General features: G+C 32.4%; 1 protein-coding gene across 1 annotated transcript in view; it reads right to left on the bottom strand.

Annotated features, from left to right (window-relative positions):
- The window catches only part of Sema1a (semaphorin 1a), a 776,225-nt gene that overhangs the window by 164,183 nt on the left and 586,639 nt on the right, over positions 1-25,403 (bottom strand). The gene's annotated exons all lie outside the window — the stretch shown is intronic.

Genomic DNA, 25,403 nt, shown 5'->3' with positions numbered 1-25,403 from the left:
GAAAGGGATGTAAAAAATCGATACAATTTCAGTCTTTAATTAATTAGGGACAATCTAATTCGTAGTTATTAAAATCATCTGGCTTTACTCATTGCAATTTTCTTAGGTCGTTCTAATTAGAAAATATTTTTATTTTATTTAATTATATTGTTTTTGTTGTAGAAAATCTCAAAAGAAGGATGAGGTACTAAAAAAGCCAATTCAACCTACTTTTATACTCTGTCCATAAAGTATCCTTGAAATAGTCTAGATCCACCTTATAACCTCCATTTCATTGTTTAGTGACTCTGTCCTGAATAATAGATAAAAGAACTGTGGACATAACAATTGCAAAAAAAAAAACCAAAGAACTTAAAATGAACCACACATCCAAAGGAAACAATACACTCAGCGGATGCAAAGTTAAATCCACTTAAAATAAGCTTTACTAACAAGGCAAAAACAACCTATATCATCAAGTATGTATGAAACAATAATAAAAACAAAAGCAAAAAAAAACGGACAATGTTGTTCTAGAATGCATGCTCGTAAAGGGATAACGTATGTATGTATGTGTACTGTCTATATAAAAAGATACGTAAACAATTGGATCAAAGCTAAAGGACGTACATATATTTCCGCCCACCGTTTTTTATTCTTGTACGACACTCAAAGGTAACATGAAACGTTTGTTGTTGATTTACATGCGAATTTTACGTTTGTGTTCGTACATCGGAGCACATCCAAACATATGTAGGAATATCTAAAAGTAAGACTTCTATATAGTAGGAATCAAAGTATGGAGCTGTTGTGGCCAAACAATTTAGTATTTCAAAATATTTAAGAGATTTTATAACATGAAAAGCTGTTTTATAGAATATCAATCTTATGAAGGCGAGTATTTGAAGTATTATCAATCATGTACGAATGGAAGTACTCGTAAGTAATGAAACTGAAACCGCGAAAACACTTTGTTTTGGGATCCGTCATAACAACAACATCTGCAATGTTATCACATTAACCGAAATGCCATTTCTTGAATAGGTTCGTTATTTTTGAACGAAGAGAAATTTTGCCAGAGCATGTATTTTAGCTTTATGTATCAGATTCCATCAAAAAACTTATTTCGATTTTCATGTGGGTTACGTCTTCGGGCATTTATGGTGACGATTTGAAACTATTGTATTTATTTCATATAAAAAAGTAAGGTAAGGAATATATAATATAATAAATTCCGAAGTGTAGTCTAAATCTTGATCTAAAATCGTAAAATACAATTAATAATGTGAATATTACATTATAATCTGGACCACTTTACGCTAAATTTACAGATATGGCTCTCATATACATGTTATGTATATATATATATGATCGATTCGTTTGGTAGTAACACATAAACATGTGTGATTGTACGTTTATATGAGATTTATAAACATACATATAAAAGTTAAAATATGTATTTTTGTTAAAAATGGAAATTGCGAAATTTCTTGTATTATACTTCAGCCTTGGATCCTTGAAGATCAGTCAGCCATGAAGTCACTCATCGCAAATTTCTTATATATAACTAGATAGGGTTTATTTCTTCATAAACTGTTATTCAAGGATTTGTCGATGATTTCTGGGTAGCAATTTAATTATTGAATTATGCACTTATCTTAAACGTTAAATTCCCGAAAACCCGCCAGATTTGGTATTTTCTCTAATTCGTAAAAAGTTAAGCCATACATCTTACTACAATATTTTCAGTGAGGTACAGTAAGGCCCATCCAAAATGTATTTTTTTAATTAACTCCTAGACTGCACAAATAAACATAAAATTGTCGTTATTTATCAAAAAATATAATGTATAAAAATGCTTAATGTCAATTATCAGACTGTGATACACACCAACATTAATTCAGGAGATCCCCAGTGCGTATGACTGTTAATTACAATATTCATTGTAATTAATAAAAATCATACCCACTGAGGTCCAATGTTAAAAAATACAAAATCCTTATAAATAAAAATTAAATGGCGTTCGTTGGTAATTGCATCAGTTGAGAACGGCTGGACCGATTTGGATAATTCTTTTTTAAATGTTCGTCATAATCCAACTTAGGTTTTTATTGCAAGAAAAATTGACCACTCCCACTTGTTCAAATATGTTGTACGCGGGTCATTAAAAACTATCTGGCCTAGGCAACACGCAGTGTCGCCAGACATCATTTGACATTTTTTTTTGTAAAATTTGACAGTTTTTGGCCTAAGCGTACTCAGGACAGTTTGACATACGAACACATTTTGGTTGTTTACAGGACTTGAAAAAAATCACTTTGCAAAAAAATGGAATTTCCTTGTGAACAGTCTCGTCTTTCAAAAGGGCATCGATCAAATTAAATCTTTGTATGTCGATAAAGGACCATCCTATAGCACTATGAAATACTGGTTTAATGAATTTAACACGCAGTGTCACCAGGCGTCATTTGACATTTTTTTGGAAAGTTTAAAGTTTTTAGCCTAAGCGTACTCGGGACATTGACTTCAAAAAAATCACTCTACAAAAAAATGGAATTTACTTGTGAACATTCTCGTCCGATAATTTTTCATAACGTGGATAATCACGGCAAAGGTGCATCGATCAAATTAAATCTTTGTACGTCGATAAAGGACCATCCTATAGCACTATGAAATACTGGTTTAATGAATTCAATCGTGGCCGACACTCGCCAAAGAAGCGAAGTTCGTTAGGGTCGTCCAAAAACGGTCGTTGCCCGACAAAATTAAGCCGTGCGGGAACGCATAATACAATGTAATACACCGTGAGATAGAGGCATCCTTGGGCACCAACTAACGTTTGATATTGCATGAATGCTTGGCGCCAAAAATGGGTTTTTCTCCTCGGATCTCGTGTTGATCGGTGTAAGAAATTTCGAAAAAATACGATCGAGGTGCTTCAAAAGACCTTTATAAGATGGATCCAGGTGACGAATCATGAAACTATGCGTATGATCTTGAAAAATTGCAGCAATCAGCAGAAGATGCTGTAAAAGCGTTCAAAAACCATGTTTTGGAGGTATCTCAATCAAGCCACTCTAAACAACTCAACACATGGTCGTACGTCAAATTGTCCGGAGTACGTTTAGGTTAAAAACTGCAAACTTCCCCAAAAAATTTCAAATGACGTCTGACGACACTGCGTGTTGCCTAGGCCAGATAGTTTTTTAGTGACACTCGTATGTACAAACCTACTGAACCGATTTCCATGACATTTGCAGGAAATGTTCAAGGCTTGTCGTGGTAACGTATATTTTATGAATTTCGGAGGATGTGGCTTTCTTTTAAACGATATATGAATATACCAAACATATGATTATATCGGTTTCAGTACTAATTTCGGGAGGCAAAGGGGTTGTGTCTCCGACCCAAGGTGCATATTTGGAGCCAAAATCACGGACCACGCCCACTTTCATAAATATGGCATATCTAGAAAACTGATGACCACGCCCACTCTTTTTCCAAAGCTACTGAACATAATTTCTTTAAATTTTCAGAAATGACCCGTGGTCTAAATTTTTATATATTTTATAATCGTTATATTTGCTAAACTAATAGTGCATCGGCTTTCAAATTAATTTTTGAGACAACGGTAGTTACACCTCCGAACAAATGTTCTTTCTTGGTGCCCTTAGTCCCGACCCCTTTTTAAGTAGGTTATATCTCGAAAACTAGCGAACCTACATATTTTCATGATATTTTGTGGAATGTGCCGTAGTACATGTAGGCATGAATTTCGGAGGTGGCACGTCATCTTCCCTATTAGGAAAAAACGAATATAAGTATTTACAAATGTCCTTAAATGGTGAGTTTCACGGTCCATCAGCTATGAAAAACTAAAAATATATAAGTCTTAATAAGCGGATGAATTCGACTCTACCATTTTTTTAACTTTTTTAATTAGATTACTTTAGGATAAAGACAGGGGACATGGACAATAATAAATCCTAAACAGCATCAATGGGCGAAAAAAATCCGACAAAGTCCGTAAGAGAAAAGAAAAGTTGCACACGAAATCTATTGATAAACTTAAAATCCTCAATGAATAACTCGGTTTCACAACTGACCCAAAGTAATTGAATTGTATTGCATATAAAGTAGTCTTAAAAACTCAATACGACGGGCCAGCAACGCGGAACGGGGTCTGCTAGTATCAATGTAAATATTCAAAATTATTTTTGAATTTTATTTTCAACCGATTTTAATTACATTTTTATTTTCGAAAGCTTACTTATGGCTGTTTCACTAAGACGATTCGAATACAAATTCGTTCGAACTATTACTAAACTTCCCAGGGGCCTGAGGAATCCCATGTTAAATTTGAAGGCTATATATCAAAAATTAAGCGAATTATAGCAAAATTGGGGAAAGATATATATAGGGGTTATATCCAAATCTGAACCGATTTTTGCTAAAATCAGTGAAACTACTCAGGAGCCTAAGAAAATATCACATATTAAATTTGAAGGCTATTCGATTAAAATTGACCGAGTTATAGCAAAATCGGGGAAAGATATATATAGGGGCTATATCTAAATCTGAACCGATTGTTGTAAAAATCTGTGTAGCTACTCATGGGCCTAAGAAAATAACACATACTAAATTTCAACGCTATTCGATCAAAATTTAACGAGTTGTAGCAAAATCGGGAAAAGATATATATGGGGGCAATATAAAATCTGAACCGATATATCTCAGAAGGTTGCAAGGATGGGCAGAATGCTTTTACACATTTTGATTTGGAAGAGTTGCCCAATTAACGGAAAACAGGAGCCAAGGTGGCAATCAAAAGATCTGCTCTACTAAATATTAAGAATTTTGAATTTTTTTTTATCAAATTTTAATTTTGATTTCTTGATAACGGTACATTGCCCATGTGCAGTTTATGTCAACTTTTTGTACTATAACGTTATATTTATAGCCCACTCATCAAATCCCCATCCAAAACTTTTAGTATTATCAACAAATTTTTAATTTTTAGAAAATGTTATTTTAAATGTCGGCTAATTTTCATATGATTATCGCCTTAGATTAGCTGGGAAATATTTTTCATATTTAAAGAGCTATAACATTATTATGGATGCACATATCGACAAAATTCGTTCAGATTCCTTGTATCGAATGTGTTTACTGTAGGAAAAAAACATAAACATATGTAAAAGTTAACATGACATTTTTAGATTTTTGTTCACGCGGCAAAACTGTGCGACGTGTCTTAAGACACCACTTTGTAGAGAAGTTTTACATGGCTGAAATACTCAGGAAAGGTCGCCAACATTACTGAGGGGTATTTTGCCACCGCTGAAAAATGTTTGATGTTGCCTGGCCGGGGAATCGAACCCAGGACCTTCAGCGTACAAGGCGGGCGGGCTTACCATTGCACCACGGTGTGATTGTATATTATACAAATTAAATTACTTTGGATAAAATGAAATGTTTTTGGACGTGACAAAAAATTTTGGCAAATTTTAGATTTTTACGTTCCGGATCTAGTACATCATTACCAATTTTTCTAGTTTTGTGTCATAGTGCTATCGATTCGCTAACATGTACAAAACATCTCAAACGAATTTACAATAACACAGCAACAAAAATAGTCACCAGTTATATGTAAACTTTTGGTAGAGTTTAGATCTAAAGTATTTAAACGCGTTTGCCATAATTAACTTTACTTCCTAATTTGTGTCGTTTCTCAGGAGCTGAGTTCTGAGATTCGTAAGCGCTGGGTAATGACAGATAAAGAATTTCAATTTTTTCCAATTTTGTGCAGATGTGCTTGTAGCCCAGGGTGTCCTGTAAGGATGTCTGTTAGTCTACTAATGTCTGTTTTTCGTCATCTTTTTGATTTTGAGATAGTATTTTGCCCATTATTTAAAAAGGGCATTATTTGCCCATGACTTTAACTCTAGACGCGCCGCTATTAAATGCTTAATATTGTCGAGGCTTACCGTAGTTTGTTCTCTGGCGTGTTTTGCCACATGGTAGCTATTTTGTTGCCCCTAATCACTGCTTGCCCTGGTATCCATATAATGTGCACGGAACTGGGCTGGGAGTAGTAGTTACGCAATCTAATACAGTTTCTGATTTCACTGTCTTCGATGTTTTAGCCTTAATTGCTATTTTACTGCCCGCTAGGACATTAACAGTGGTTGTTGGTTGGAGTTACGACCAATTCACACATTATGTGATGGCTCGGTGTTCCGCCTGACGGATAGATAGCCGGAGAGAGGTTTTTGTGTCGTGCCCACTTCATTGGCGTTCATTGACGTTTCATATTCCTTACATTACATTTAACAAAACGAAATATTTAAAAACTATAATTATTTTTTGATATATTAATTGTTTTCTAAACGCCTAAAATTAGAGATTGCAAAACGTTGCGAGTAATATCTTGGGAACTCTAAACATCAAACGTATACCCAAATAAACAGGCTGAGACTGAGTTTATATCAGCGTTAGTTTATATTAGAGTGAACGCTTTTCTTTCCACAATTGAAAAAGCATGTACTCACACTATGACACCCCCTAAAGTATGCAATAGAAAAGTATAGTGCCTATCACTAGTATATATTAATTTGTCTACATCTTGAAAGAGGTTAAATATTTTTTATTGAATATTTTGTTATTTAGAATAAACTTAAAAGAATTGTGAGCAATAAAATTCGATTTGATCATAAAATCCTCCTATCTACTATCAAGTAAAGTGATGCGCAGCATGCCACCATGGTGCTACAAAGAATACAGTCTACCAATGCTCTAGCGTCAGCATTGTTTTCACATACTCCCATATGTGTATATGTAAAAACAGTTGCAAACTAACAAAACACATAAAAACAATATGGCCAACATTTTTTGACCCTTTTTCCCCGGAAATACTTGCAGAGCTTAACATGATAGTTTTAAAAACCCCACAAACACACAAACAAATGCATAAAACTCCAATCTAAAAAAGAACATGACAAACGGATTCGTAACAACACAACTACGTACATGAAAAATCCACTGTGAAAATATATAAAATATTTCATATGAAATGCAATGCATTCGAGAGCAGAACTCAAAATGAAAACAGAAACAGTTTCGCTCTGTTTTTTACTAACGAACTAAAACTTAATGAATGACTGAATCTGAATACTAAAATATCCTCTTGTTTGAAACAAGTACACACTCCCATACATATATACACACACGCACACACTCTGCAATAGGGACAAGAAAACAATAAAACTAAACAAACAATTTGATGTGCCAGATAAAAAAATAGCAAGAAAACATACACTTTTGCATAGACCGAAACGTTACGTGAAACTTTTTCTTCGCTTTTGCAATCTATGTGACATGTTTTAAATTATTTTGAAAAACAAACTACTAAAAATAGCAACGGATAGTATAAACTAAACTAAAATCTCTGCTTAACGGGAAATGAAATCCCCTTTAGGGTTTGATATGGGCAAGAATTTAAATAAAAATAAAAAAACGGTGGTGAGAAGATTTAGAATAGTAAACAAATTGATTTTGATGTATTTTTTGATATCAAAGTTTGGATGTAATATGAAATTTTGAGGTGTTAGTTTCTTAAACGTGCATATTAGAATGGAGTAAAAATATAAATTCAGAATAGCATCATATTATCAGTTTGCATGATGGTTAAATATCTAGTAAATTTCCAATCAAACTGAGGATAAGTTTTCACACCTATATAAAGTGTTCAAATATATTGAATATTTAAATCTAAGAGTTATTTACTTTAATAACAACATACGAGAAAAAAAAGGAATTTTCTTAAAATACAGTAGTGTTAGTATTTGTTTAAAATTTGAATCGTTAATCAATAGTTCCATATATTTAAGACGTAAAAAATCTTCCTTTTCCTGCTACTTAAATATGCCATTATGAAAGTTTTTGCTCTCGGCTTATCACGATTTTACTTCGGCTAATAACCAACAAAGATCTGCCTACGCTGACCTTTCATTTTGTTATTGTTGCTTAAAGCTATAAAAAGTTATTACTTATTTCTTGAAGGTCAACGAATGAATACAAATAGCAAAGTTTATTTATTTCTATACTTTTAGATGTTTGTGTCGCATTGAACTTGAACCTTTAATTTAATGTTGTTTTAACATGGGGATGGGGGTAGATTGTATTAATGAATTACAAAAAAAAACAAACAAATTAATACTAATTTCGAATTATTAATATTAATATGAATAATGGCGCACAATAATATGAATGAAAACAAAATATGCACTAAAGGGAGGACCCACACTTGCAAATTTCAGAAAATCAAAATAGAATATATGGTAAAAAATTGGTAAAAATTAAAATTCTATCAGAAGAACAACCTCGCCTGAGATATGAGCGTTGGAAGAGGAAAATGTATTGTGTTTGTAAATAGCAGACAAACTAAACCCGTTTTTCTCGTAAATACATTTTGAAATCGGTGCCAATTGTAGCTCAAGGGTACATGAATCTAGTCCTTCATCGATCGATTTATGTTTTAAAACCCTCTTTGTTCGTTTTAGCACCAAAAACAACAGTTTTTAAGCCAAAATTGAAATGCTATCTTTATCTGTCCCCCGTTTCTGAAAAACCTAATATTTTTCTAAATAAGCTAAGAACTACCTAAAGCTAAGAGTTACCTAAATCTGGACCGATTTCGATATTATTTGGACATTGATTTATAGACCAAATGTAGTCACACATTCCAAATTTCGATATTGGATATATCAAGCTTTTTGTAGAAAATTAACTTATGTTGAAACTGAGGTATGGGGTATTGTAACTCGCGATCAGTTTTACTATACCATAACTTTTGACCGCATTTCGGCAAAATAAACTGTTTTAGCCCGATTCACCGAGGGGTTTCTTAAAATAATAATTTGAGCGGAAGCTGTGGTCGTACTAATGTAAAAAAATCGGAAAAAATCGTTGAAATAAACGAGTTTCATTATGTTATTTTCCAATTAGTGGTTTTACAACACAATGTAGAGCTTAATGCTCAAAGGAGAAGTTAAAGAGCACACTTCAGAGTTGAAGTTTCTAATGTATGATTTTTTAATATATCCACTGTATCTACCTCAAACGGATGCTGACATTTTGAAACCTGAAAAATGGGGTTTTTTGAATTTTTGCTCTAATCGGGACGCGCAGCTGGAAAGCTTATTATTGGATTGTAGTACTCGCGATTTCGCATTTTTTAATGTATAACATGAGGGTGTAGCCCTCACAGGATCACAGTAATCTGCGCCTAAACACGAAATTTTTGTGCGTAACTTTTTCTCAAAAACCTATTTTTTTGGTTTAAAATTTACAAACATCATTCGATTTCCGTGGAAACCCTCGTAAATTTAGTTTTTTTACGTTCTGAATCTAACAAGCTACGACGCGTAAAAATCCACCCACTAGATCGGCGGATATGATACCCTTCAAATTTCGAAAATTTGCAAAAAATTATTTTGAAAATATCGCATATTAAAACGCGTTTTGGATGTGTAAGTTCTACTTAAATAAATAGATCGATACGCGTGTTTAAACTGCGCAAACACAGATATTTAAAAACTATCGCTAATCCAGAGATATAATAGATTTTTTCTAAAAATTAAGTGCGATGCTACATCCACGGTTCTTGATGGATGGCGTTAAAACGGCATAGAATGATGTATTTTTTAATGGTGATTATTGAAATCGGATGCGCATAAAATGTAAATGAACTTCGCGGAAATTATGACCATTTTACTGTATTTTGCACCCTTAAATGCAGCAAATGCTACATCGTGGCCGCCAAATAGAATTTGACAAACTGTACATCAAATAAAAGGGATTGATTAGCTGTGTTGGAAAATCGGATGCGCATCATGCCATTTTCATAATTACGCGGTTTATATGCGTCTCAAATGTTGTAATATTCAATATAACATTATTTTAACGTTATGCCACAATTGGAATTCCTTGTGATTTAATATAAGGTTCTAATAATATTATCCAATAGGAAAACTATAAGCGAAAAATTTGTTACAACGGAATATCATCATTATTGCGTGAAATTTTGACGAAAATGCCTAAGAACTCAAAAATTTTTTCTCCAACTTTTCCTATAAAACCATAAAAAAAATAAAATTAGAATAATATGATTTTAATTTTTTTTCGTAATATTTTCTTCGTATTTTTGCAAATAACATAAATACTATAGCTCCAACCTTCATAACTTAGGTTTCATTTTATTCCTCAAAATGTCTGTTATAATTTTTTTATATATTTTTCGTAACTATGATCGCTATTGTTTCAAAAATATGTTTGTAAATACGTGAAATTATTTAAAAAATTTTGATTTTTCGCGAATCCATTGAGACTTTGCGATTATTTTTTGCATCATCGCAAAGGGTACGAATTCAGTTAACGATAATAGGATATAGCAGCTAACTATATTAAGCCGCGATTTTTTTAGAATTTTTTCTAATTATCATAATTAAAACGGTCATATCTTTTGCGCGCAACGATCAAAGTTAGTAACGAAAACAGATTTGGAATGCTGATTTTTTCTTAACCTATGTACCAAAAATCATTGATGTAGTATCAAAAATTTTTTTTTGATTTTTTTGAAATGGAAAAGACAATTTTAGACATTTTTCCTGATATATATAGGTTGTTTGCTGCAGGAAATACGTATCTTAACCGTATGGATACGTATGGATACGCTATATCCATATCTTAACCGATTTTAACCAAAAGCAATAGCGTTCTTCCTATGGCTAAAAAATGATATTCCCTCATTTTCAGCTGAATCGGACTATAAATGTGATATGTACGTTGCGACCGGACGGACGGACAAGTACAAATCGACTCAGAAAGTGATTCTATGTATATCCTCAAAAGGAAGTATGGGTCTATCTCGATTCCTTATGCGTGTTACATACAAATGCACAAAGACACAATACCCCTTACCACAGTGTGGTATAGGGTATAAAAATCACCACTACATTGATGCAAAGTAAGTTGGCATTGATGGTCAAACAACGGAGATATCGCAGTGGTCCCAGAGAAAAAGAAGGCTATTGATTTTGATGATGGTCAGATAATATTCATGGGTGGGAATGAGCAAAACCTAATGTGGAGAAAATGTATCCTTCTATGCTTTTGCTAATATCTCCGCTTCTAGTAGGGATATTTCAAAAGCAACGCTTATCAATGAAAGAAAAATATCATCTTTACAATGATGCAAAGTAGGCTAACGACAATTTTTTACTTGAATTTTTTATGACGAATAACCCAGCTTTTTTAGGTACATCTAAACAAAAGTGACCTATAGAATAATCAAGACATTCTGAGCTTTAAATTTATTCCAATTGCTTTACCAAAAGTGGTCAAATACTAGAGATATAGAAAAGGACGCTCAGATATCCCAATTTCCAATTTATTGACTTTTATTTCCAGTGCGGATATCTCTGCTTCTGTTGGGCATACTCTCAAGGGGTAGCGCCTGATAGTGATACTAGACCATCAGAGCTATAAATTAATACCAAATGTGTTGGCATTGATTGTAAAATATCAGAATTATTGCAAAATGCGCTAAGCTATTCCAATTTTAATATTTTGAAGTACTTATTATAATGAAGTCGATTGTCGACAATGTTCGAATATAAAATTATGAACCCTCCGTTGAACACCTGAGTCTGGCCAGGCCTTTTTCATTTTATTTTGCGTTTCAAACTGGGTTGAAATAAAGCTATGGATCTGAGATTCAAAGTAGCTTCCTGAAATTTTCTTAGCATTCCAACGAAAAACATGTAGTCAAAAGAATCACCAGAAAAGGAGCTACAATGATTTTTTGACATACATACTACATTCGTAACACATGAGTCTGGCCAGACCCCACACATTTTTATACCCTCAGCATTTATGCTAACGAGGGTACATACACTTTCATACGGGCAAAATGTGCCTCATCGAAATAATGGTTTTTAGACGCCAAGTATGTTTGGACGAAATGAGCTTAAGACAATTTGGAGTCGATTTAGCAATGTCCGTCTGTCCGTCCGTCTGTCTGTCTGGCAGGTGCGTACGATAACTCTCGAACGGATGAACCGAGCTGGTCCAAAATTTGGCTTTCGCAATATTTTGGCCAAACTTAGTTTAAGTTAGAAGATGGGTTATATCGGCCCACTCCTTCTGGTACCTCCCCCACAACAGTTCGAAAATTTTCGGAAAATTTGTGCGCACGATAACTCTTGAAGGGAGTAACAGATTTGGTCCATACTTTGCACATCGTGAAAATTCTACCAAGCTTAGATGAGGTTCCAATATGGACTCAATCGGTCCACGCCTTCGGGTACCTACCACACAAAATTTCGGATAAGTTCACTTTAAGACTTGCTCTTGACTAACTTTGATTTCTGTTGAAAATTTGTGCGCACGATAACTCTTGAAGGGAGTAACTGATTTGGTCCATACTTTGCACATCGTGAAAATTCTACCAAGCTTAGATGAGGTTCCAATATGGACTCAATCGGTCCACGCCTTCGGGTACCTACCACACAAAATTTCGGATAAGTTCACTTTAAGACTTGCTCTTGACTAACTTTGATTTCTGTTGAAGCAACTTGCAATCGCTGTCTCAATTACAACGGTAAAAGTTTTTTCAGTGGCAAGTCCATACTTCTTGGGAAAACAGCCCGAAAGTTGTAAAAAAACACCTATGGCACCATAAGTAGTAGCTGGAGAGCACAATAACTCTTGAACTGATAAACCGATTTGGTCCAAAATTTGGCCTTCGTCATATTTTGTCCAAACTTAGTTTAACTTCTAAAATGGCCCATATCGGTCCTCTTCTTAGGATACCTCCCGCACAAAAGTTCAACATTAGTGTCTAAGTGCAGTTTAGGGTCTGTTCGGAGATCCTTTGCAAATTTATACCGATGCTGTTTTTTATGGTCCCGTTAACAGCCATATATGCTTTCCGTGGACAAGTCCATGCTTCCTGGCATACGGGTCCAACAGGTGTACGATAACCCACTGAAATGACTAGTGGGCGCGATATCTATCGAAAAGATATGACTCTCAAAATAAGATCCACTTCCGTAATGCACTATGTCGGTCCATTTCCTCCTCCGCAAAACTTTTGAACTTTAATCCTAATCCACATTTTTGTCGGCAATATGAATTAATATGATATTATCGTTGTTGCACCGCAATAAGTTGTAAAGTTAAAAAATAGACACTATTAATTCAGAATAATACCGCATAATAAAATATAGTGCAACAACTTTTTATACGAAAATGTTAATTAGGTTTACTAAGAAATATAAATATATGGGTCTGGCCAGACTCATATGTTACGAACGTGGTAAACAATATACATAGGTGTCCAACAAAGGTTTAATTATTTTGGTTCAGTTAGCCTGAAGCCATTTTGGTTCAGTTAACCCTATGTCATTTGGTATAAAGTCAGGGTGGGTAAAAACTTTAGTGTCTCACTAAAAGAAATGTTTACCAGTTTTAGGACAGTTGATGTCAATTTGTGTTCAGTTTCAACAAACTCAACATTTTTACCTTTCCTCTTTAATGGATTTGAACATGCGATCTTCAGATGTGTTGTCGGACACACACGCTCTGCGCCACCGTAATCATTACATAGTAATGGGTAAAGTAAGAAGTTTTCCCTTGTACATTTTTTAAGAAATAACAAATTATTTTTCAGCTTACTGGTAAAGCATAAAGTAGCTTGCTTACTTAATTTTGTAATGCGTAATTCGGCTCATGTGGTTTCCAATTTTTTGCTGTGTAAAAAACATCTTAGAAAAAATTAAACAAGCAAAATAAGAATTCGTCTCGACTATCCTGATGACATAAAGGTGGGTCTACAGCATAGATGTGCAAAATGTCGAAAAAGTCAACGATAGCGTATTTCAACATTTCGCTTAAGTTATTTGAAGATAGCAATAAATAAACAATTACGCATTGTTTTTAATTTGTTTTTTGTTTTTAATAATATTATCTGGACAGTATTGCAAACTGTCTTTATGTTTGAAAAACGTAAAAAATTAATGAAAAAGCAGTCAAACTGTAGTTTTTAATACATTTAAGATAACTTTTCTCGATCTCTCTTTTTATTTTGACCACGGTCTATTGTAAGTTATCGAATTTCTGACAGAATATAAAGAAAAACAAAAACAATTATTTATTGCGGAATAAAATATAAATTGTCATTTATCATTTCAATTTTAATAATAAATTTATGCTAATTTTTTTCTCTTATCCAAAAGTGTACAAAAACATCCTTAAACTTTATAAAGCTTTTACAATTAATTTAAATAAATGTTTGTCCATCAATTGATATTCTTTTGAACAACTTTAAGAAATATTGTATTGGCTAACATTTAGAAAGCGGAAGAGGAAACAGACCAAGCAAAATACATACAAACAAGTCACATTGGCAGTACGGTAAACACGAAAACAAACAAATGACACGAAATAGGAATGTGAATAAACCAATATATTTCATCATGACCATACAAATTTATATGTAAATAAATGTAATGTAAATAGTTTTTTATGTACATATGTAAATTCCTGGATATATACATACATATATTTTTTGCTATAGACAAATATTTGATTTTTCCACAACAATACCAAAACAGTGAAGATATTTGAGACACCTAAACCGAAAAGTGAATATTTGAGTCCGCAAAACAACCTCTGAGTACAAAACAACCTCTGAGTGTAAGATTATGTAAGCATCGACAACAACCTAATAATTATGTGAGTATGTGTGTTTTTTATTTTTATGTGTGCAAACTATTATTACGATATTTTACATAAAAATTCATATTGATGTTCATTTACATCCTATTTATTATTGTGTGGATATATTATTGGTAGGGTGTGGTGAATTGTTATTTATTTTTCAAACAACAACCATGAATATTCCTATGTATATACATATATTTATAATATATAGCACTAATGACAAATTTTAAGGTAGAACCCGAAGAATTGAATGCTTATATCCAGGGTCTCGGAGTCGGAGCCGGAGTCTGAGTCGAAAAATATAAATCGACTCCGACTCTGGGCAACAATTTTTCCTAGATATTCGGTTTATTTTATCCTTATATGAAAAATATGTACTATGAGAAAATAATGAACACATGTAGGCACAAACTATATTATACTCAGTTAGAGGATGCGGCAGGGGATATTTACTATCAACGAGCTCTACTATTATCGATTCTATGTAGGTATATTTTGCCATGTCAGTTTATTTTAAATTCGCCACAGAATTTTTATCTACCCGAATTGTTTTTATTTCACGTATTGTTCCTTATATAGGCCAACATTTTTATAACACCTTTAAGTCGGTGGTGCTCAAAATATTTTGTGCATTAGTCTCTCTGAGCGAGTGTTCCCTTTGCTAAACCACGACAGATGAGAATAGAGAGAACATATCGCTCATTTACTCAAACAGTGGCAAAACTCAAAAAATGCGTTTTCTGAGTTAGCAATTTCTATTTTTTCTACGATTCCTACTTTATCTTGTGTCAAATTTTCTTGCTGATATCTCTAAAACTCAACGAGTTACAGTTTATTTACTACGAGTATGGCATAATTCAACACAAAAGTTTTTTGAGTTTATGGAGCACTAGAACACTTCAAATCATGGTTGGTCTTTACAGAAATTTAGCACTGATATATGGCTAGCTATTTGTAAAATATGATCCAAATAGTTATCTCAGTTTTTATGTAATAACCCTTTTACGTTGGGAAGTCAAATTTCAATCGCCAACTTAAAACGCGTTTTTCTCGAAACTGGATTTTTTGAGATGTGTCACTCTTTGAGTAAATGAGCGATATGTTGTTGTTGCAGTCACGTTAACGTATATGGGTGAACTTGGCTGCTTTAAGTTGACAATTTTCAAAGCTTAAAGATTTTCGCACGGGGTAAGGTGCTAGTGGAATACAGCTAGGGTTTTATTGAGTATTCCTTTTAATGGGAAAAGTTCAGGATTTATATTTTAGTTTTGTAGTTGAGTATTATATTAGAACGAATGTTCTCCCAAGGAATATCTAATGAAAAAGTCAACATATAGGAAGAAATTTTAAACTTGTACATATTTAATATATACATATTGTACATATTTAATATTTTACCCTCGGAGTCGTCTCCGGAGTCTGGAGTCGTGAAAAAGTCGACTCCAGAGTCGGAGTTGAACTAAAAATGGCTCGACTCCGAAACCCTGCTTATATCAAACATTCCCTAGTTTCTAGCTATTTATCTTAGGCAATTGCCTATATTAACGTTTAAGACAAATGTAATTTAGACATTATCATATTAAGTATTCTACATTAATTTTTATGTTTTCATGTTAGGCCAGAATTGATCATAAGGCTTAAATTTCTATTTCTATAGTGTTCATCACAACACGAGGCTCATTAATGTAGAACTCACCCACCAAAGAGAAATGATAATAAAAATTAGTATCGTCTTACTCTTATATGGTTAAAATATGTGGTCTGGTCGGTGTGTGGTTTATTGACATTGTATGCTTTTGCAGAAATCTTGCTAAAATACATAAACACAAAACAACAAATTAAACTAATTGTTGGAAATTGCATGTTGTCGAAAAATAAAAAATACACACAACACACAATTAGACATTCCTGCATTCAAGATACAATTGGTCATTTATTAGAGAAATTATATATTTACATTTCATATTAAAAGTTCTAAAGTCAAACCGTGCCTACGCTAACACTATATCAACAAACAATCAATATAATATCAAATTACACATTTTCTAGTTTTATAACATGAATATTGTAAAAGGTCAAACCTACTACATGTGGTAATTTCATATACACATTTGTATATAGTTATATTTGCTGTAATCACAACGGAGGGGAAATAAAATAAATATCAATTGTGGAAAACCATGTTTCATTACTTATGTAATTTTGTACATATCTAGATGATAAAAATGACTTTCTGTGATATTTAGTAATTTTTATTGAAAGAAATATATGTATTTACGTGAAGAAAAATCGAATGTAGTTTATAAAATTAAATGCAACGGTGACGGATCCAACATATGTAAACAAACATATGTTGGAACAACAAAAACTAAGCTCAAAACCAGGCTCAGCTGCCATAAATCAGATCAAAAAGCTAAAAACAAACCTCTAGAGCTAAAAACGGCTCTCGCAGCCCATTGTGCCAAAGAAGGACACACACCAAATTTCAAAGATGTAGATATTTTGGCTCAGGAGAGCAACTACAAACGCAGATTTATATTAGAAATGTTACATATCGTCAATGTACCTGCCGAAAACAGAATGAATTACAAGTCTGACACGGAACACTGTGCGCAGATTTATAGGAGCACAATAGAAAAACATCCAAAACTTTAGTTGGCAAGTTATTCTCAACAGACGAGGATGAAAAAACGGCAGCAGTTTAACAACAATTAGTTGCAATACAATGTAATTATTATATGATTTGTTTTATATATTTATGTAAGAAAATGTTATTTGTTTCTTTTTAAAGTGAATAAAATCCCTGATGATGACTATCGACGATAGTCGAAATATCGGATATTAAAAATAAAAACTAAAAACCGAAAATGTTCTGTTTTTAATTTTTTATGACCTCAAGCCAAACTATTAGAAGAAGAAAATTACTGATCAAAGGTCAACAATAACCATATACAAATATATGTATTTAATTTAAGAAGTTTCGCTGTTTTCTGATAGCTTTATCTGTATTTTACAGACCACAACAAACAAACAATATTTTTATTACAATAATTTAAAATTTCATTATTTTTTATTGTTGGTGTGGTCGTCAAGAGGTAAATTTATGATAATGTTTCCTAAATAACTATTAACATTAATGATGAAAATAAACTAGTTCGAGTTAAGAGATATTGTTTAAATAATTGAATAAGCAAATATGAAAAATTCATAAATAAATTAAATTAGAAAAATACAATATTATTTGTAATAATCAAGAAATATTTCAATTATTTGTATAACAGCGGTTTAAATAATGGTAATAAAAGAATATGTTTGTGGAAAAAGGTTAAAAAGGTAATTTATAGTTCATTCGGGATATTATTAATTTTTGAAAATTTCTAAGAACAGTTTATCTAACAAATTACCAATTTAGATCCTTATTATGCAAAGAGAATGAACGAAATATGAAGTTTCACGTTGAATAGTGTCCTCATTTGGAAAAAACGAAAATAAATAATCTACATAACGGTAAGGTATATTTCACACCTTATAATAAAAACAAGTAAGAACAGACTATAGTCGGACGGGGCCGACCATGTGATACCCTATACCACTAAACGCGTCTTCTTGGGATAAAGTTATAAGATGTGCATTAGAAATTTTACCAATTTTCACACAAAAGTTTTGATCAATTTAACCCGCTAAATATTATCCGATCATACCGTTGACTTGCACGCTACTTCTTCATCTCAAACCAAAACTACGTTTAAAATTTCGCGCCGATCGGACTATTATTGCGACCTACAGAGCGGCTACAAAATCGAGCAAAAATTTTGTTTTTGGTCCATTTCATCCCTTTAACATTTCACGATCATCGCCAAAAACTAATCAGTTCTATTCTGGTCCAAACCCGACCTCCATACTAAATTTCGTGACAATCGGTCCATAATTGCGGCCTCTAGCTTGATTACAATTTTTAATGGACGGACAGACGGACGGACGGACGGACGGACGGACACACATCGCTAAATCGCTTTATCTCGTCGAGATATGAAGTTTGGTATACCACATGAGGGGTCTACGACGAATATTTCGCGGCGTTACATGAATTTTTGGGAAAACAAACTTATTATACCCTTTTCCACATTGTGGTATAGGGTATAACAACATCTATAAACATGTGCGATAATAATCAAAGAATGCTTAAATAAAATACTCGTATGTGAATATTAGATAATAATAATTTAATATGTGGCATTACTCATTTAACTGAAGTTTATAAAACAATTGCAAAATTATAAATTAAGAAAAAACAAAATTAATAAAAACTGTAAATAACACTGTGCTACATCAAAATTATTCAGGAGTTCTAACTTACATCAATATACTTTTCCTTAGAAGACTCGAGCCATTATTCTTTATTTTTTTTTTAACAAATGGCCAAAAAATGTTTTTTCTATGTACCTCTTAGGTTATAGGAGATTAACTCGGAAGAAAATTAATTAAAAATATCACTATATATGACCTTGGCCTTAATAAGGCAAAAATAAAATAATTTCAGCATGAGCCAAGATTCGAATCTGTCTCTGATAACCAAGTGACAAGGTTGTAGGCGTTTTAGAGTTCCAACTTGTCAAAAGTTTTCGACTAAAATCTTCTGATGTAGAAGAGCAAATACAAATAACACAGGAAAAGCTTAGCATAGTATTTGTGAACAATGAAAAATGAAATAAATTCCTAAATGCATTTACCGAGCGGAATTGCGTATAAATACTAGTTACCATACCAAGCTTAACCTTCGTCTGCCACATAAATAACATCATAATATGCTTGATGATCGGATTTAACCACCCGTGAAATGTTTAAACAATCCTTAATGTTCGTACGCGTGGCATATTCTCTAGTGTTTGACTACAAATAAGAAGTTCGTGTGTTCAAAACCTGCAGAGAGCAAGAAAAATAACAAAAATGTGGAGTGTTAAAATTGCTCATAAATTCGCCTCAATTGTTCTAAAAATAAAACATATGTTTTTTAGCTTTTTTCGACTATCGATATGTGGTTCAAAATGTACAAACTTAAAAACACCTTTAAGGCAGTACTTCCTTCCTATTACTTTCTAATGACTTTTTTGCTGGGAAGTATTTAGTAGTAAATAAAGAAAATTGGGTAAGCTTTTGAAAACGAAAAGAAAAGAAAGATGGGCTTATTGACCTGTTTATCGATACAGAGTCGGCGGAAAAGGGAACTGATGAAGTTGTTTGGTGACAACTGAAACTATAGTATTCCCGACCCTCCGCCCGCAACTAATCAATTTCATATCCACTGTAAAACATTTTGTTGTTATTCAAATACTTGAATACAACAAAATATGGACTAAAGCTGAAATAAACACAAAGATGGAAAAGAAAAACCAATAAAATCGGTTAAAATATATATAAGTTAAAACTCGGCATTACTCATTTAACTGATGTTTATAAAACCATAGCAAAATTATAAATTAAGAAAAAACTAAATTAATAAAAATTGTAAATAACACTGTGCTACATCAAAATTATTCAGGAGTTCTAATTTACATCAATATACTTTTCCTTAGAAGACTCGAGCCATTATTCTTTTTTTTAACAAATGGCCAAAAAATGTTTTTTCTATGTACCTCTTAGGTTATAGGAGATTAACTCGGAAGAAAATTAATTAAAAATATCACTATATATGACCTTCGCCTTAATAAGGCAAAAATAAATAATTTCAGCATGAGCCAGGATACGAATCTGGGTCTCCGATAACCAAGTGACAAGGTTGTCGGCGTTTTAGCGTGCTAACTTGTCAAAACTTTTTGATTAAAATCTTTAAATGTAGAAGAGCAAATACAAATAGTAATTGTGAACAATGAAAAATGAAATAAATTCTCATGTGCGTTTATCGACTGAATTGCACATAAATACTAGTTACCATACCAAGGTTAGCCTTCGTCTGCCACATAAATAACATCCTAATATGCCTGATGATCGGATTTAACCATCCGTGAAATGTTTAATCAACCTTTAATGTTCGTACGCGTGGTATATTCTCTAGTGTTTGACTACAAATAAGAAGTTCGTGTGTTCAAAACCAGCAGAGAGCAAGAAATATAAGAAAAATGCGGAGTGTTAAATTTGATCACAAATTCGCCACATTTGTTCTAAAAATAAAACATATGTTTTTTAGCTTTTTTCGAATATCGATATGTGGTTCAAAATGTACAAACTTAAAAACATCTTTAAGGCAGTAGTTCCTTCCTATTTCTGCTGGGAAGTATTTAGTAGTAAATAAAGAAAATTGGATAATCTTTTCAAAACGAAAAAAACCAATAAAATCGGTTAAAAAATATATAAGTTATACATTTTTTTGCGTTTAACTTTTTGGTTTTTTATCGATATTTTGAATATTTTAATCGGGTTCCATCCGTGCGTATAATCATTTTTATAAGTAAGTAATAAAAATACGCATGGATGGAACCCAAAAAATACAAAATAGTAAAAAAAACCAAATAGTTAAAACTCAGAAATGTATAAATAATTGATTTTTAACGATTTTACTGTTTTTCCCCATTTTCGAAATCTTACTTTATATCCTTTTTCGAGTAGTTTCCTTTACCCTTTTAGTCCTCTTATGAGCATAGGGCTTCCACAAAGCATCGGTTTGTTACCGTTGTTTATGCATCTCCCATTAAAAGTTCCTGTGTTATTGTTCATCGCCAGGCGTTTGTTGCTAAACCTGGATTTCGTGATCATTTGAGATTCCATTCAAGCATCATCTTGGTTTTGCTATGAACAGTTTTCTCTTATGCTGCGGGTTCCTGGTTCGTTATGTTCTACACTTAAATGTTACTTGTGATGTTGGGCCAGAATATCTGCATATGATGCTGAGGCATTTGTTAATGAATACCTGTAGCTTTTGCATGATGGCGATAGATCCATGCCAACTTTAACTGTCATGATGAAATTATAAGGTGGCATAAAACGCCAGCTTCGTGGTTTCCATCTGACATATTTTTTGTTACTGTAAGAAAATGTAAACAAAAATTTTGACATCTTGAAGAATTTTCGGAAAAAAATAGTTGTTGTTGTGCGTTACCTGCTAAATAGATCTTGTTAACTGTCGTGTAGCAGAAACGATTTTATACATGCTTCGAAAATTTTAAGTTTGGGTTTCCTGGATATATTTGAGCTTCTTTATATACATTACAGTCGTCAGAATGCTGCTATCGCTTTCAGTGTTCAGTTTCCCCGTTCAGTGTGTCCCCGATTGCAGAAGCTGTCGACATATTCAATTGCTTGGCAAATATTGTTAAATTAGGAAATCAGGAATTTAAATTCTGTTGTTCAGGTTTTTTTGCATAACAACGTTGCCTTTTCTTTTTTAAGCAAATAATATAAAACAAGCTCTCATTTCCGTCCGCTGAATGCTTGTTTTGAACATTTAATAAGTTTGTATTGTTAAACAAGTACATTCATTTGTAAAAGACAAATAAATAAAAATATACAACCAAAACTCGAAAATTTAGGAAAGGTCTCAGAGGTAAAATACATATGCATTTGTCCACACTAACACACATACAATAATAAAAGCATGCGTGAATATAATTTATATTGAAAATACAATTATTGTAAATTGCATGTGTAAATGAATTCAATTTTTTTGGAGTATGTCAGTATTTATGTGGTTGCATCATATGAATATGTTTACATACCATACCATTAATTTTGTCAGATAGTCAAATAATTTTACAGAAAATAATATATAATGAAACGGTGTATGGGAAAGGGAATTTTTATATTACACGTTATATAATTGTTTGCATGTTACACCTCAAAACATGTAAACACTGACTGATCAGTGGTCAGAGGTCAAATTTACATAGTATGATGATAAAAATAAATTTCATCATATAAACAAACAAATGTAGATGATAAATACAAAAATAAAACGCCCAGGATTTTTTTGCAGAAAGAGGATGAGCATAGATTCAGCGTTAACCCAATGGCAAACTTGTTACATATAATATATACAATTTAAAAATTGACAATATGACGATTAGTATTGGTACAAAGTAACAGACGGATTTAAGATAATTTAGATGAATTTCTGTTAATTTAAAAATCTGATTTGTAGCGCAAATCTTTATTAAGCATTTACTTTATTAAGCATTTACAACTACTGTATAGAATTTACTCTCATTATTTTCCATGTTTATTTTGCTTTAGTTGTATTATCTCTCTCCCTCATATTTGTTTTGATCATTCCGTTTTAGCTAAATTATTTTTCTACATAGTGACGTCATTCACTATTACCCCTTCTACTCTTTTGTATTTATTACATCTGTCCCTTTTGTTGTTTACATTCATATGTATGTTTGTATGTGTATTTGCTAATCGATGGACATTTCGTTTGACCATTGTAGAAAATCCTAGATTGAGTATTCTCTAACAGGCTATGCTTCAGCAAGCGAGTATAAATACTGGAGAATAGCAGGTAGATAAGTGAGTTCGGAATCAAACGGCGAACTAAACCGTCGGTTAAGCAAAGTAAAGCTATGTGTTTAGTAGAGTTAAGCTGTGTGCTTAGTAAAATGAAGTCGTGTACGAATAAGTGCAGTTAAATTAATAAAACATTTTCAAACCGTAATCTAAACGAACACGATTTATATTTGGTACAAATCGTAACGGGAATAAAACAACGTCTACACCGAGTTATATTATATCTAATTCCCTGACAATATTATTATTTTTTTAAAGCTAAAAATATAAAGTAGATCATCGAAAACTAAAAATATGACCAATGGCAATGTAACCACTGTTGTAAAGGCAATCGAATTAGTTGTCTGAGTTTACTGTCAAATGATTGCTAAATTCGATTAGAATTGATTCCTTAATTTTTCGATGTAATGACAATATATAAAATCAATACCTACTGATAATCTTCGTATTACATAACTGAATCAGAGGTATTTCCACAAGAATTATTTTAATAAACATAGTAAACATAAAAAATTGTTTTTACTAATATTTTTTATTAAAATGTTTTAAAAGTCCATTTTAATCGTAAACGGAAAACACTTTTTGGTATTCATATGCTTTTCATATAACATTATTAAATAATCAGAAAAACACACATAATCACATCGTTCGAGAGGACGAAAAAACAACAACTCACAATAAACGGATGAATGCCCAAATGAATAGCTGGAGACTTTGTTGTTTTACCTCAATATCATGCACCCACCACCTTCTAGGTTTTTTAATGCTAAAATATGGGAAAATTTAACGAATTTCATAGAATCCAGGCATTATGCCATAATAGCAAAGAAAAAAGGCCTTTGTTAATATGAAATTGCACACGAATACAGGAAATTAAACTTTCCCTATTCAAAGCGAAATAATTTCAGCCATAACAACAAAAACAAAGCAAACAACATGTTTAACTTCCCTACTCTGATTACGGATTTCTAGCTATGGTCGGAAAGGAATATAATCAGTTGAATTTTTGTATCGCATGTGCGCTTGTGGTGTCCGTGTGTGTGGGTATTGGCATTTTCAGGGCATATCGTTTGCTTTGCTATGTTATGCATAATGAAAATATTTTTTATTAATTAAATTATTGAGTGCGGTTACAAACAAAAACTTTTAATATGATACAGCGATTTTTTGCAATTTATTTCTGCAGCAGATATATATTTATACACACATATGTACATATATATGTACATACTTTTTTGTTTGCATTTTCTTTTATGGGCGCTAACGATATGGCCAATTCAAAAATAATATTAATCTGTTTGTGACCACCCAAATATATATATTATTATAAATATATTGTGTTTAAGAAGTATTTGTTGTTAGATTGTCTGCAATGAAAGAACTCAAATTGATGAAATTACTATTAAATATTAGTTTTCAAGTATGAAGTTTTAAAATATATTTATTTCGCTTTTTTTTAATCTACACATTACGTTTTTAAGTGTCGTTATGCTCTCACATACAAATAAAATTCTTGGCAGTGCCATACACTTTGAACAAACAAAATATAAATGAGCAAACATTGTATGCCAAGTTTACTATAACACGAAACGAAAAAATATTCATCACTTCACCATTGTTTACTTCCGTTTGCATTTTTCATATTTCAATAAAGTTTTAACAATTCTGCAGAAATAAAAAAGGAAGTTCAATACCGGACCTTCTCGGCAAAAAGTCGGTGAAACAGGCCACCGGTGATTAATGCATGTTTGGAAAAGCTAAAAAGTCATACACGTACACACATATTAAATGTGCAAACAAAACAATTGAAAACAATAATGAAAAAGGTTCAAAAGAGCTGCGCTAAAACGACAACAAAGAGGTTAATAACAGAAAGCATTGTACAAATGTTGGTAATATGTATGGACCCCAAGATAAACTGGAAGACCCATATCTATGAGATAAAAAATCGGGTACACTCAGTGGTATGAGAGAAGTCTCCTTCTGCGGAGATTTTCTTGCGAACTTGGGAATAACACAACCTTACTTACTTAGCAATATACAGAATATTGTTTTTATCTCGTGCCTTTTTCTTAGCAATATACCTTACTTAGTTAGCAATATACAGAATATTGTTCTTATCTCGTGCCTTTTACTCGAAGGCT

Source organism: Musca autumnalis, unplaced genomic scaffold (assembly GCF_047663935.1).
Source record: "Musca autumnalis isolate F117 unplaced genomic scaffold, ASM4766393v1 scaffold_2, whole genome shotgun sequence".
Taxonomy (NCBI): Eukaryota; Metazoa; Arthropoda; class Insecta; order Diptera; family Muscidae; genus Musca; species Musca autumnalis.
The sequence above is the reverse complement of the archived record's forward strand: the minus strand, read 5'-3'. Positions and strand labels throughout refer to the sequence as shown.